Source organism: Bubalus kerabau, chromosome 4 (assembly GCF_029407905.1).
Source record: "Bubalus kerabau isolate K-KA32 ecotype Philippines breed swamp buffalo chromosome 4, PCC_UOA_SB_1v2, whole genome shotgun sequence".
Lineage (NCBI taxonomy): Eukaryota > Metazoa > Chordata > Mammalia > Artiodactyla > Bovidae > Bubalus > Bubalus kerabau.
This window is the reverse complement of record NC_073627.1, coordinates 60,008,100-60,022,069: the sequence shown is the minus strand read 5'-3', so window position 1 is coordinate 60,022,069 and position 13,970 is coordinate 60,008,100.

Sequence of the window (13,970 nt, the reverse complement as noted above, 5' to 3'; positions counted from 1 at the left end):
TCAATCTGTATTAGTTTGCTGGATGTGCTGTAACAAAGCTCCACAGACAGAATGGCTTTTTTTTTTTTTTTTTTTTAATTTACTAGGAGGCTAATTACTTTACAGTATTGTAGCGGTTTTTGCCATACATTGACATGAATCAGCCATGGGTGTACACGTGTTCCCCATGCTGAGTGGCTTTAAATAAACGGAAATGTAATTGTTTCCTATTTCAGAGGCCAGAAGTCTGAGATCAAGATGTCAGTGTGGTGGGTTTCCTCTGAGGGCCTGAGGGCAGGACTGATCCAGGCCTCTCTCCTGGGTAATGCATCTTCATCTTCACATGCCATTCTCTCTGTCTAGCTGTCTGTCTCTAAATTTCTTCTGCTTATAGAGACACCGGGGCTTCCCAGATGGCCCTGTTAAAGAACCCATTTGTCAATGCAGGAAACCTAAGAGATGTGGATTCTCATCCTTGGGTCAGGAAGATGCCCTGGTGGAGAGCATGGCGACCCACTCTAGTATTCGTGCCTGGAGAATCCCATGGACAGAGGTCATTGCAAGTCATAGTCCATAGGGTCGCAAAGGGTCAGATGGGACTGAGCGACTCAGCACATGTGCATAGGGACACCAATCATACTGGATTAAAGCCCACTCTCATTACATTATTTTAACTTGATTACCTCTGTTTAGAAAAAAAAAAAAAAAACTTATCCAAGCAAGTTCACATCATTCTGAGGTCCTAATCTAAGCTATGGCTTTTCCAGGAGTCATGTACAGATGTGAGAGCTGGACCAAAGGCTGAGCATCAAAGAATAGATGCTTTCAAACTGTGGTGTTGGAGAAGACTCTTGAGGGTGCCTTGGACTGCAAGCAGATTAAACCAGTTAATCCTAAAGGAAATCAACCCTGACCATTCATCAAAGGACTGATTCTGAAGCTGAAGCTCCAAAATTTTGACCACCTGATGCAAAGAACTGACTCATTGGAAAAGACGCTGATGCTGGGAAAGATTGAGGGCTTGCGGAGAAGGGGACAACAGAGGAAGAGATAGTTGGATGGCATCATCGACTTAATGAGCATGAGTTTGAGTGAGCTCCAGGATTTACTGGAGGATGGGGAAGGATGGCGAGGCCTGGCATGCTGCAGTGCATGGTATTGCAAAGAGTTAGACATGACTGAGTGACTGAACAAGAAGGAGTTATGACATTAACACACTAATTTGGTAGCAGGGACCCAATTAATACCTGATAAGGTTTTTAAGATATCAAGAAGAGGTGGCAAGAATACACAGAAGAACTGAACAAAAAAGATCTTCACATCCCAGATAATCACGATGGTGTGATCACTGACCTAGAGCCAGACATCCTGGAATGTGAAGTCAAGTGGGCCTTAGAAAGCATCACTATGAACAAAGCTAGTGGAGGTGATGGAATTCCGGTTGAGCTATTTCAAATCTGAAAGATGATACTGTGAAAGTGCTGCACTCAATATGCCAGCAAATTTGGAAAACTCAGCAGTGGCCACAGGACTGGAAAAGGTCAGTTTTCATTCCGATCCCAAAGAAAGGCAATGCCAAAGAATGCTCGCACTACCACACAATTGCACTCATCTCACAGGCTAGTCAAGTAATGCTCAAAATTCTCCAAGCCAGGCTTCAGCAATATGTGAACCGTGAACTTTCTGATGTTCAAGCTGGTTTTAGAAAAGGCAGAGGAACCAGAGATCAAATTGCCAACATCTGCTGGATCATCGAAAAAGCAAGAGAGTTCCAGAAAAACATCTATTTCTGCTTTATTGACTATGCCAAAGCTTTTGACTGTGTGGATCACAATAAACTGTGGGAAATTCTGAAAGAGATGGGAATACCAGACCACCTGACCTGCCTCTTGAGAAATCTGTATGCAGATCAGGAAGCAACAGTTAGAACTGGACATGGAACAACAGACTGGTTCCAAATAGGAAAAGGAGTACGTCAAGGCTGTATATTGTCACCCTGCTTATTTAACTTCTATGCAGAGTAGATCATGAGAAATGCTGGACTGTTCAAAGAAACTCAAGCTGAAATCAAGATTGCTGGGAGAAATATCAATAACCTCAGATATGCAGATGACACCACCCTTAGAGCAGAAAGTGAAGAAGAACTAAAGAGCCTCTTGATGAAAGTGAAAGTGGAGAGTGAAAAAGTTAGCTTAAAGCTCAACATTCAGAAAACGAAGATCATGGCATCCAGTCCCATCACTTCATGGCAAATAGATGGGGAAACAGTGGAAAGAGTGTCAGACTTTATTTTTCTGGGCTCCAAAATCACTGCAGATGGTGATTGCAGCCATGAAATTAAAAGACGCTTACTTCTTGGAAGGAAAGTTATGTCCAACCTAGATAGCATATTCAAAAGCAGAGACATTACTTTGCCAGCAAAGGTCCGTCTAGTCAAGGCTATGGTTTTTCCTGTAGTCATGTATGGATGTGAGAGTTGGACTGTGAAGAAGGCTGAGCGCCGAAGAATTGATGCTTTTGAACTGTGGCGTTGGAGAAGACTCTTGAGAGTCCCTTGCACTGCAAGGAGATCCAACCAGTCCATTCTGAAGGAGATCAGCCCTGGGATTTCTTTGGAAGGAACGATGCTAAAGCTGAAACTCCAGTACTTTGGCCACCTCATGGGAAGAGTTGACTCATTGGAAAAGACTCTGATGCTGGGAGGGATTGGGGGCAGGAGGAGAAGGGGACGACAGAGGATGAGATGGCTGGATGGCATCACTGACTTGATGGATGTGAGTTTGAGTGAACTCTGGGAGTTGGTGATGGACAGGGAGGCCTGGCGTGCTGCGATTCATGGGGTGGCAAAGAGTCGGACACAACTGAGTGACTGAACAAGAAGGAATTATGACATTAACACACTAATTTGGTAGAGGGGACACAATTAATACGTGATAAGGTTTTTATGGTGGTTAGGGATGGGGCCAGGTGAGAGTTTCCCATGGACAAGCACAAACTTCTGTGGTTTTAACTTCACACTGATGCCAAAAAGGGAACACTTGGGCCTTCTTACAGTTTGCCTAGATGTGAGCAGAAGGGGAGGAGAGAGGGGCAGGGCTTCAAACTGCCTGAAGACATCAAAAATGGAGTCAGACTCTTTATTACAGTTTTAACCAGGTTATTAAATCATTCCTGATCCAGGATCACTACAATGTTTTGGTTATTATACCTTTTAAAAAGTAACAGCTTGATGGAGCAAATGCCCACCTAATTGTCCTCTTTTTCAGAATTCAAATACTATGTGTCTAATAAATTTACTTTTCCAGATGAACTAGTATAGCCAATTTGCCAAAGTTTTTGACCAACAATACATTTAATAGTTTGATTAAATTAGTATTAACATTAAATTGATATATGAATATAGGGAGAACTGACATTTTGCAGAGTATGGGTCTTCCCATCCAGAAATAATGTACCTTTCTGAATGTGTTCTTCTCCTCTTGACGCACCAGCAGTAGCTACCCTCCAGTGACTACACCTCTTAGATGAGTGCCTTGGCACAGTCTTCTCCCACATTTTATCAGGGTTGTTCTGAGTGACCCCGGAACACAGTAGAAGAGACAGCATGTAACTTCAAAGGCTTGATCCTTGCTTCCTCTTGGATAGCTCCTTCTGGGGGAAGCCAGTCCTTGTGCTCTGAGCACACTGCAGCACCTACAACGGGTCCAGTTCGTGAGGGTGGGGCCTCCTGTCAACTGGCCAGCCCAGTAATGAGACATCTTGGAATCAGATCCTTCAACCCCAGTCAAGCCTTTCAATAACTGTGACCCCAGTCAATATCTTAAACGTAACCTCATAAGAAACCCCAAGCCAGAAATATCCAATGAGCTTCTCCCAAAATCTCGGCCCTCAGAAACTGTGTTAAATAATTAATAATTGTTAGAAATTTTAGGATTTCCCTGGACAACTGAAGCGACTTAGCAGCAGAGCAGCAGCAGCTGGTGGCTCAGATGTAAAGAATCTGTCTGCAATCCAGGAGACACGGGTTTGATTCCTGGGTCACAAAGATCCCCATGGTAATCCACTCTGGTATTCTTGCCAGGAAAATCCCATTGACATAGAAACCTGCTGGCTTACAGTCCATGGGGTCACAGAGAGTCAGACACGACTGAAGCAACTGAGCTTTCATGCACAGACTTGAGTTGCTGAGACCTAGGGTAATTTTTATACCAAAATAGATAGCTGATAGAGAATTTCAGGTTTATGCTTTTCTCACAAACATCTCCACTTCTTAGTAAATCCATTCTTTGATGTTTGACTTTTTTTATTAATACAATACCTTGAAAAGATAGAATGTAACTTTGTCATGTGATTTAAAAAAATCACGCTGATACACATTTCAGATACTGCATCTTCTTTGCTGTAATGCTTAGTCTTGAGGACCAGTTACATAACTTGGGTCACCAAGTTGTCATCAGGATAAACAGTGAGGACAGGGAACACTGTATTTTAGACTCTTAGTGTTTCCCAGTTCAGTGGAAGGAGATGACGGGATGAACAGGCTCAACTCAAAAGCAATGAATAAATACACTCCTTGTAACATCTTTCTCAGTCCCAGTTCACTTCTCTCCTGTCCCTGAGCATATTTCCACACGGAGCAGCAGGGACTCTGACAAGAGAGCCGAGAAGTGCAAATCCAGACGTAAGTTTTCCTCTGGCATCTTCTCCATCTGTTTTTTTTTTTTTTTTTTTAACCTCCTCCTGATAGGTTCTTAATATTCAAAAATACATAACACACATTCATCCACATCAAAAGGTCCTGCCACTAGACCCAGCTACTCCTGGCACCTTGGTGACAAGGATAGAATTTAGAACCAACTATATGTGCCAAAGTCCCTGCTCGGACAACCAGAGTCACAAAGGAAAATTCTAGAAACACTCTGCATCTGTCAGGATCTACTGGGAGACAGAAGTTACATGAGTAATTTGCATAGAAAAAAATTAATATCAGGAATTTTGATCCTGTGAAAAGGGGGATCCTCTTAATAGGGGGAAAGGGAAAGTGAATTCTAAAGGATACAGGAATAGCAGATCTAGGAAACAGCCACTACCATAGGGCTGAGAGAGCCCTCAGGAAGGAGCAAACTTGAAAAGGCCATACCTCCCCCGAGGCTGTCAGATCTCCTTGGAGCCATGTGATGGTGGCTTGATGGATAGGAAGATGCTTGGGTGGGTCCGAGGGGGTCAAGGTCAATGTTAGCAAGTAGGAAGTGCCTGCGGAAGTAGCAGCAAGACTCCTGGAAACTACCCACTGTGGTGGTGCTGAGACTCAGGACAAGCTGCCCACCGCTGCAGGAGAAAGAAAAGCACCAGAATCAATGCATTCCCCCCCCCCTTTGAAGGATGGGGGGGAGGGATCGTTACGGAGTTTGGGATCACATGTACACACAAAAGGAGTAACCAACAAGGTCCTACTGTGTAGCAAGGGAAGACTACTCAATGTCATATGGCAGCCTGGATGGGGAGTTTGGGGGAGACTGGACACATGTGTACGTGTGGCTGAGTTGTTTCGATGTGCACCTGAAACTGTCACAATATTGTTAATCAGCTGTACTCCAATATAAAATGAAGTTTAAAAAATGTGTGTGAACATCCCCTTTGTCCTGCAGCATTCCTCCAGCGCCCTCTACTGACAAAGACTAGCATTACTCCAGTTGGCATAGCTCAGTTGGAATCTGCTGCAATGCAGGAGACCTGGGTTTGATCCCTGGGTTGGGAAGATCCCCTGGAGAAGGAAATGGCAACCCACACCAGTATTCTTGCCTGGAGAATCCCATGGACAGAGGAGCCTAGGAAGCTACAGTCCACGGGGTCGCAAGAGTCGGACAGGACTTAGCTACTAAACCACCACCACCACGACCACCACACCATACAAGCCCAGCATTGTCTAGTATTACTAAAGAAAGGTGGATTTGGAACTGAGAATCAACAAGCCAATGACTGGCATATGCTCTAAAGCACAAGGAAATGCAGAATATTAAGCAGAAAAAAATTTAAAACTCTTAGAAAAATAAGATAAATCATAGACATTATATAGCTGGTCTCAGGTCCTACCTTAAAACTGGCAATTCAGTATTGCTTATCCTCTATTATAACTCTCTTCCACGAACCTCCTCAACATTCTTATTTTCATTTTATGGACAAGGAATCTAGTGGGCCAAAGGATGTGCTCAGAATATTTCCCTTTCCAGCTCTCACAGTCACATTCTGACTGAGAGAAGAAATCAAGTTCAAAGTTCCTGAGAGACTACAGTTCTCTGAAAATAAAGGCTGTCGTGTAATACCAAAATATTTTTATCACAATTTCTATTTTCCTTTCACCTCATTTCATTCTGCTAAATTAAATATATCAGCAGGAACACAATGAAAAGGGAAATTGTAATGAATTTTTGACCCAGGGGAAGCAACCATGAGCATTCCCTCTCACTGCAGTTGCTGACATGCAAGGATAAAACCCAGCAGTGTCTACTCCTGCTTGGAGAAAGTACTCAGGATATATATTCCACCTGGAGGCTATAAGTCTATGATCAGATCTGCTTTGGGGAAAAAAATCCTTGCTTCTCTCTTTCTTCTGTTTGAGTCTTCAGCATAATAAGCAATTTAATCAGCTCAGCTCCACTAGAATGCTTCAGATATTTGCATATTAGCACAACTTGTCTTTCTTTCCCTTATTAAAATTGGCATCTACCATCTCACAGTGCAGAACTGCAGACCCAAGCACCCAGGGCCAATGACAGCAGAGATGCAGACGCTTGCTCAGTAACCTCCATGCTGGTCTCTGCCGCTCGTCCTGCAGACCTGTGCTTTACCAGCTACGGGAAATCCATGCTAGTCCTCCCCCTGGCCAAAACAAATATGATAAGAGATGTGCTTCATTCTTGTTAATGAAACTGCTTCCATAAAATTTCTTCACCAAAAATATCTCTCTTGCATGATAAAGCATCAACAAGCCAAGAAAGAGGTGAGAACATGACAAATAATTACAGTAGAAGGGAACACCTGCAGAATTTATGTTACCATGCTTGTATAATATGTCCAGACAGACAGTGAGAAATTGTGCACATCAATAAATTAGATACTAGGCTAGAAGTGCCACTAAAGAAAAAACCATGAGGTTTCATAATATTTGTAAAATGAAACCAAACAATCAAAGGGGCTTAAGGATCATGCCGTGATCTCCCTTAGCAACTAGTTTCTGTGTCAGCTTAGAATTACTATTAAAATGTTGAATTAAATTATTGATTTTTAAAATCTCACTTGCAATGTAAGGGAGAGACTGCTCTCTATCCATAAAATCCTTTCTCCCACACAGCCCCCTTTCATGAAGTTGTGGTTTTGTGAGTAATTATCATCAAAGGAATATTAAGAAGCGATTTATTTTGCTTTCCAGACAAGGCTTTTTGGAAATGAATGTTCCTGCTTACTCTGCTTCCCTTTCCATCAACTGAATGCAAAAAATGTCACGAACTGCGGAATTGGGTGGGGGCGGGTGTCACAGTTTCGAAGGAGCCTGTGTGCCTGAATCATTAACAGCAAGAAAGTCAGACTCTTACCAACCAAGCATACCTACCTTTGGCTTTCTCATCAGAAAAAATAAACTTTTACTGGGTTTGAAGCATTATAAATTGGGGGAGGTGGGTGTCTCTGAATGTTATGTATTTCTACACATTTTACCAAAAGATAAGAATCCTTTTAGGCCAGGTAAAAGGTCTGCAAATCTGATCTCTCCCTTCATAAATGTTGTTTGATTGCCCAGCCAAGTCATCTAATCTTTCTAGCCCTAATTTTATCTGCCAAGAGTGCAAATTTGTTTGATATGCCCATAGAAAACATCTTCAGAAATACTTAAAATGCATTTTTAAACTATGGTCAAAAAGTTGTTATATCAAAGAAAATAAATATTGCATAACTTGAGGTAGTTTTAGGATGCAACAGATGAGGCAGAATTTTGATTACAGGCTTTTGGCACATGCCAGCACTTTCTCACTGACATTTATTCAAAGTGACTAGTGACCTACAAAGCCACCAAAATATACATCGAAGCAACTGAAATACTGCATTCCAAAATACAAGTGCTTTATGGCATCGTGAATGATGCTTTCAAAATTCAATATTTTCCATAGCATTAAGCATTGTGTTTTATGCTCAGTACATATTTATTTAATTTAATTGGTCAATTGGGGGGGAGCATCCATTTCTCTTAACCTAGATTTGATTGGCTAAAATCATCAATATTTCCAAATACACCTTGTAATTTCAGTGGATAGATTTCACATTCTCATCTACACTTAATGTCACTAAACGTGTAGGTTTGCTAATGATGAATCCAATGGCCTTTCCCTAGTCTCTCTTCATTTTTTAAATTTATATTAATTTTTGTTTTTTGAACCTGAAGAACACCTCTTTCCAAAATCATATTTTCTGTTAGTTACAGCAATTCTATGTCATAGTAGCATGGTGGTGGTGTTTAGTTGCTAAGTCGTGTCCGGCTCTTGAGACCCTATAGACAGTAGCCTGCCAGGCTCTCTGTCCATGGGATTCTCTAGGCAAGAGTACTGGAGTGGGTTGCCATTTCCTTCTCCAGGGGATCTTCCCAACCCAGGAATCGAACCCAGGTCTCCTGCATTGCAGACAGATTCTTTACCAACTGAGCTATAAAGGGAAGCCCCTAAATATAGTAGCATACATTCTATATTTCTATTCATTTTTCTCTCTTGGTTATTGTTTCCTCTTCTTTCTTTTCTTACAGGCTCTCCTATTAAGCTGTTTTATCTCTCTAATTCACATCTGAGCTAGTGATACCCAAATTTTTATCTCTAGGTATGCCAATTTTCCTGAGATTTCAAATGTCTATTGTCAACTGCTTAAAGAATACATGTATTTTCCTCACCATCACTCTAGTTTCCACATGTCAACATATTTTCTTCCCTCCATCTGGATAGCTAGGCCCCTACACAGTTATTTGAATTAGTCAGTCACGTCAAATTCTGCCAGTTTTGAAGCCTTTGAATACTCATTGAATTAGTCTTCTTCATTTTCCACATTAAATTTGATGCCAAGTCCTTTCAGTATTGTCTGCACAGCACCTATTGAATTCATCTCCTTTTATTGCTGCGATCAGCGTTTTAGTCCAGATGCTCAGTCCTCAAGTGTGGGCTTTATTATTCTATTCTGATTCACTATAACTCCATGCATCCCCTACCCTCAACCCAAAGTACAGTTTACCAATGGTTCTTAAATCTGACTTCACATTGAAATCCCTGTGGAGTTTTTAAGAACAGATGAATGTCAGGGCTTTCCCCTGGAAATTCTAATTGACTTTGGGGTGTAGTATAGTTTGAACTTCAGGATTTTTTTTAATTCTCCCAGATTATAATATGCAGCCAGCATTGAAAACCACTGAGGTATCCTATTTCTAGGCTGTTTATTTCAAGGAAGTTTTCTTTTTCTTTCTCTCCTTCATGAATGTAGTAAATCATATCCGTTCTTTCATTCTATTTTCTAACTGGCTTTTGCTGGCATATAGAAAAGCAATTGATTTCTACACACTGACTTATAAGTAGAAATATTAATGAACTTTTTCATCTCTAAGGAAGTCTTGATAATCTTGGACTTTCAAGGTTTATAAACACATCATCTGTATTCGTTTCCTATTACTCTTGTAACCAATTACCATAAACTTAGTGGCTTAAAGCAACACAAGTTTTAACAGTTCTGGAGCACAGAAGTCTTAAGTGGGTCCACAGGGCTTCCCTCCTTTGAGGGCTCTGGGGAAAGATTTGTTTCTGTGCCTTTGCCAGCTTCAAGAGGCCACCCATGTTCCCGGGCTTATGGCCCTTGCCTCCATCCACAAAGCCAGCAGCTTTCTTCCTCTCTGACCTCTGCTTCAGTCTTAGCATCTTTTCCTTACCAGTACTCTGTTAAGGACCCTTGTGATTATTTGGGCCCACCTGGGTAATCTAGTATTATCTCTGCATCTCCTAATCCTTGATCACATTTGCAAAATCCCTTTTGCCAAGTAAAATAACATAGAGGGTTGTTATTCATCCCACTACGTCTTCTAAAGATAATGATGACTGCCCTTCTCCCATCAAGGCTTTATATCCCATTTCCTTCTCTTTTCTCTCGGTTTTGGTCAGTCTTTCCCCCATTATTGTTTATAGTAATGATAAGATTCCCACATTATGTGTAGATTATTATTTATCCCTGAAAGCAGGCATCTCTATCTGATTCTCTTATTTGCTAAAAATAGCAGTTGGGATCAGGGTTGAGCTTAGAACAGTGGTCTACTTCCTGGGAGACTCTCTTTCCTCAGTTTTTAGAATTCCCACTTTTAGAGTTAAGAAGGTTATTCAAACCTTCCAGGCCCTCTCCATATTGAATAGTTGAGTAGTAGTTATCTCTGTTCAGCTGAATCGGAAGGGAACTTAAAATGCTGATTTCTGCTTCCCCCTCTCCTCTACTCTGCGTCATCCAAGTTCAAGTGTCTCAGACCAGAGGTGGCCTCAGGAAAAGGGAAGATGACATGCATTTCTAATAGCATGAAACTGGGTCCTAAGGGCGTGTTTCCTGCTTCTCCTTCAGCTGACTCACACTCTTATCGTCCTCATTCCTAGTGAGACTCTCTTTCTTTAGAGCTTTTAGGACAAGCTTATTGTGTTTAGGAATTTTTTACCCTTGTTTAGGTTTTTAAAAAATATGAGTCTATGAAGGGGGTCAACTGAGCAACATGTTTAAATTCACTTTCAAACACAGGTCCCTCCACCATTTCCTGCACTTTGAGTAGAGTCTGATTTTTACTAGACCAATATTTAGACTTCCTTAAAGAGCAATAACAGAATAAAAGAAATCAGCCAGACTGAAAAGGTGGTAGCAGAAGGAAAAACTGAGAGGAGAGAAATCAGAAGAGACAATTTTACAAAGTGTCACAAAGAATGTATTGTTCTTCCACTTCTTTGTTTGTCAAGTATCTATTATCTTCTCTGTGTTATACACTCTGCAGTATAGAACAATGAACAGGTTCATCAAATTTCCTTCTTCAAGCTCACATTCTAGTTGATGGAGAGAGTTAATAAATAAGCAACATACAAGCAAACAACATTAATGTCAACTTGTGTTAAATTCTAAAGAGAAAATAAACGATAAGATGGAAGCATTGAGATGGGGGGCATTTGAGGGGATCAATGAAGTACTCTTGGAAAAAGTAACATTGCAACCGTGGCCTGAAGAATTAAAGAAAGCTTCCTTTTATAAGGCTGGAAAAGGAGGGTTTCTGATAGAGGACATGAACCCTTAGACAGGAGATAACTTGCCTCATCTGAGAAGCAAACTAGTATGAGAAATAGCTCGGTGTTGGCAGGCAGGGCAAACAGCTGAGGCAGAGCAGCACAGGTGAGTGGGAGGGGGAGCGGAGGTCAGATGGTGAAACTCAAACCCAGGTGTCCCAGCTTGAAGTGGCACCTCAGTCTAGCATCCAGGAACAATTAACAATTATCTCAACTCACCTTTTTCCTCTCAGAAAAGAATGCTCCTCCATTTGTAACATGAATTTCTCTAATCCCCTCTGAAGAATGCAGTCCTACAATTAACCTCTCTTTCTTATATCATGTGAACAAAATCAAGAACCCTAAAGTAAAACCATGCATATATGCTCAGATAATATTTGACAGAGTAGCCAAAAATAATCAAGGGAGATAGGGTGGTCTCTTCAACAAGTGGTGCTGGGGAAATTGTATATTCACATGCAAAAGAATTAAATTGGATACTCTCTTACACAATTCACAAAAGTTAACTGGAAATGGATTTTAGGACTTTAAGACCTAAAACCACAAAATTTCTATAAGAGGCCATAGGATTAAGCTGCTCTACCTTGGTCTTGGCAATAGTTTTTAAAATTTGACATCAAAAGCAAAGGCAATGAAAATAAATATAAACAACTAGGACTGAACTGAACTAAAAGCTTCTGCACAACAAAAGAAACCATCAACAAGATGAAAAAGCAACCTACAGAGTGAGAAAAATATTTGCAAACCATAGATCTGATAAGGATTAATATTGAAAATATCTAAAGAACTCACACAACTTAATAGTAGAACAATGCCCTATTAAAATACGTGCAGAGGATCTGAATAGACACTTTTCCAAAGAAGACATACAAAAAGTCAACAGGCATGTAAAAATATGTTCAATAGACCATCTGACCTGTCTCCTGAGAAATCTGTATGCAGGTTAAGAAGCAACAGTTAGAATTGGACATGGAACAACAGACTGTTTCCAAATCGGGAAAGGAGTACATCAAGGCTGTATATTGTCACCCTGCTTATTTAACTTATATGCAGAGTACACCATGTGAAATGCCAGGCTGGATAAAGCACAAGCTGGAATCAAGATTGTCAGGAGAAATACCAACAACCTCAGATATGCAGATGACACCACACTTATGGCAGAAAACAAAGAACTAAACAGCCTCTTGATGAAAGTCAAAGAGGAGAGTGAAAAAGTTGGTTTAAAACTCAACATTCAGAAAACTAAGATCATGACATGCAGTCCCATCACTTCATGGCAAATAGATGGAGAAACAATGGAAACAGTGACAGACTTTATTTTGGGGGGCTCCAAAATCACTGCAGATGGTGACTGCAGCCATGAAGTTAAAAGATGCTTCCTCCTTGGAATAAAAGCTATGACCAACCTAGACAGCATATTAAAAAGCAGAGACAATATTTTGCCAACAAAGGTCCATCTAGTCAAAGCTATGGTTTTTCCAGTAGTCATGTACAGATGTGAGAGTTGGACTATAAAGAAAGCCAAGCACTGAAGAATTGATGCTTTTGAACTGTGATGTTGGAGAAGACTCTTGAGAGTGCCTTGGACAGCAAGGAGATCCAACCAGTCCATCCTAAAGGAGATCAGTCCTGAATATTCATTGGAAAGACTGATGCTGAAGCTGAAACTCCAGTACTTTGGCCACCTGATGTGAAGAACTGACTCATTGGAAAAGACCCTGATGCTGGGGAAGATTGAGGGCAGGAGGAGAAGGGGACACCAGAGGATGAGATGATTGGATGGCATCACCGTCTCGATGGACATGAGTTTGAGTAAGCTCCAAGAATTGGTGATGGACAGGCAAGCTTGGCATGCTGCAGTCTATGGGGTCACAAAGAGTCGGACATGACTGAGTGACTGAACAGAACTGATTACTAATCCTTGGGGAAATGCAAATCAAACCATAATAAGATATCACTTCACACCTGTTAGAATGGCTATCATCAAAAGTACAGGAGATAACAAGTGTTGAGTAAAGTATGGTGCACTCTTATTGAGAATGTAAGTGCAGCCACTATAGAAAACAGTACCGAGGTTCCTGAAAAATGGAAAATAAAACTACTATATGACCCAGCAATCCCATGTCTGGTTTTATATTCCAAGGAAGTGAAATGACCATCTCAAAGAGATCTCTGCAACTCCCATGTTAAGCTGTTCATTGCAGCTTTTTCCATAATAGCCAAGGCAGGGAAACAACCTAAGTGCCTGTTGATGATGAATGGGATAAGGAAGATATGGTAATACATATAAAATGAAATAGCATTCAGCCATAAAAAGGAAGGAAGTCCTGCCATCTCTGACAGTATGGATGGAGTTTGAGAGCACATGCTAAGTGAAACAAGTCACAGAAAGACAAGCACTGCTGTGGAATCTAAAAAAGCTGAACTCATGAAGCTGACTGTGGAAATGTGGTTGTAGGAGATGAGGGGTAAAGGGAGTGGGGAACACCAATCAAAGGCTAAACACTTCCAATTTTAAGATGATTAACTTCCGGATGCAGCATGGTGGCTATAGTTGCTGCTAAGTCACTTCAGTCGTGTCCGACTCTGTGCGACCCCAGAGACAGCAGCCCACCAGGCTCCCCCGTCCCTGGGATTCTCCAGGCAAGAGCACTGGAGTGGGTTTCC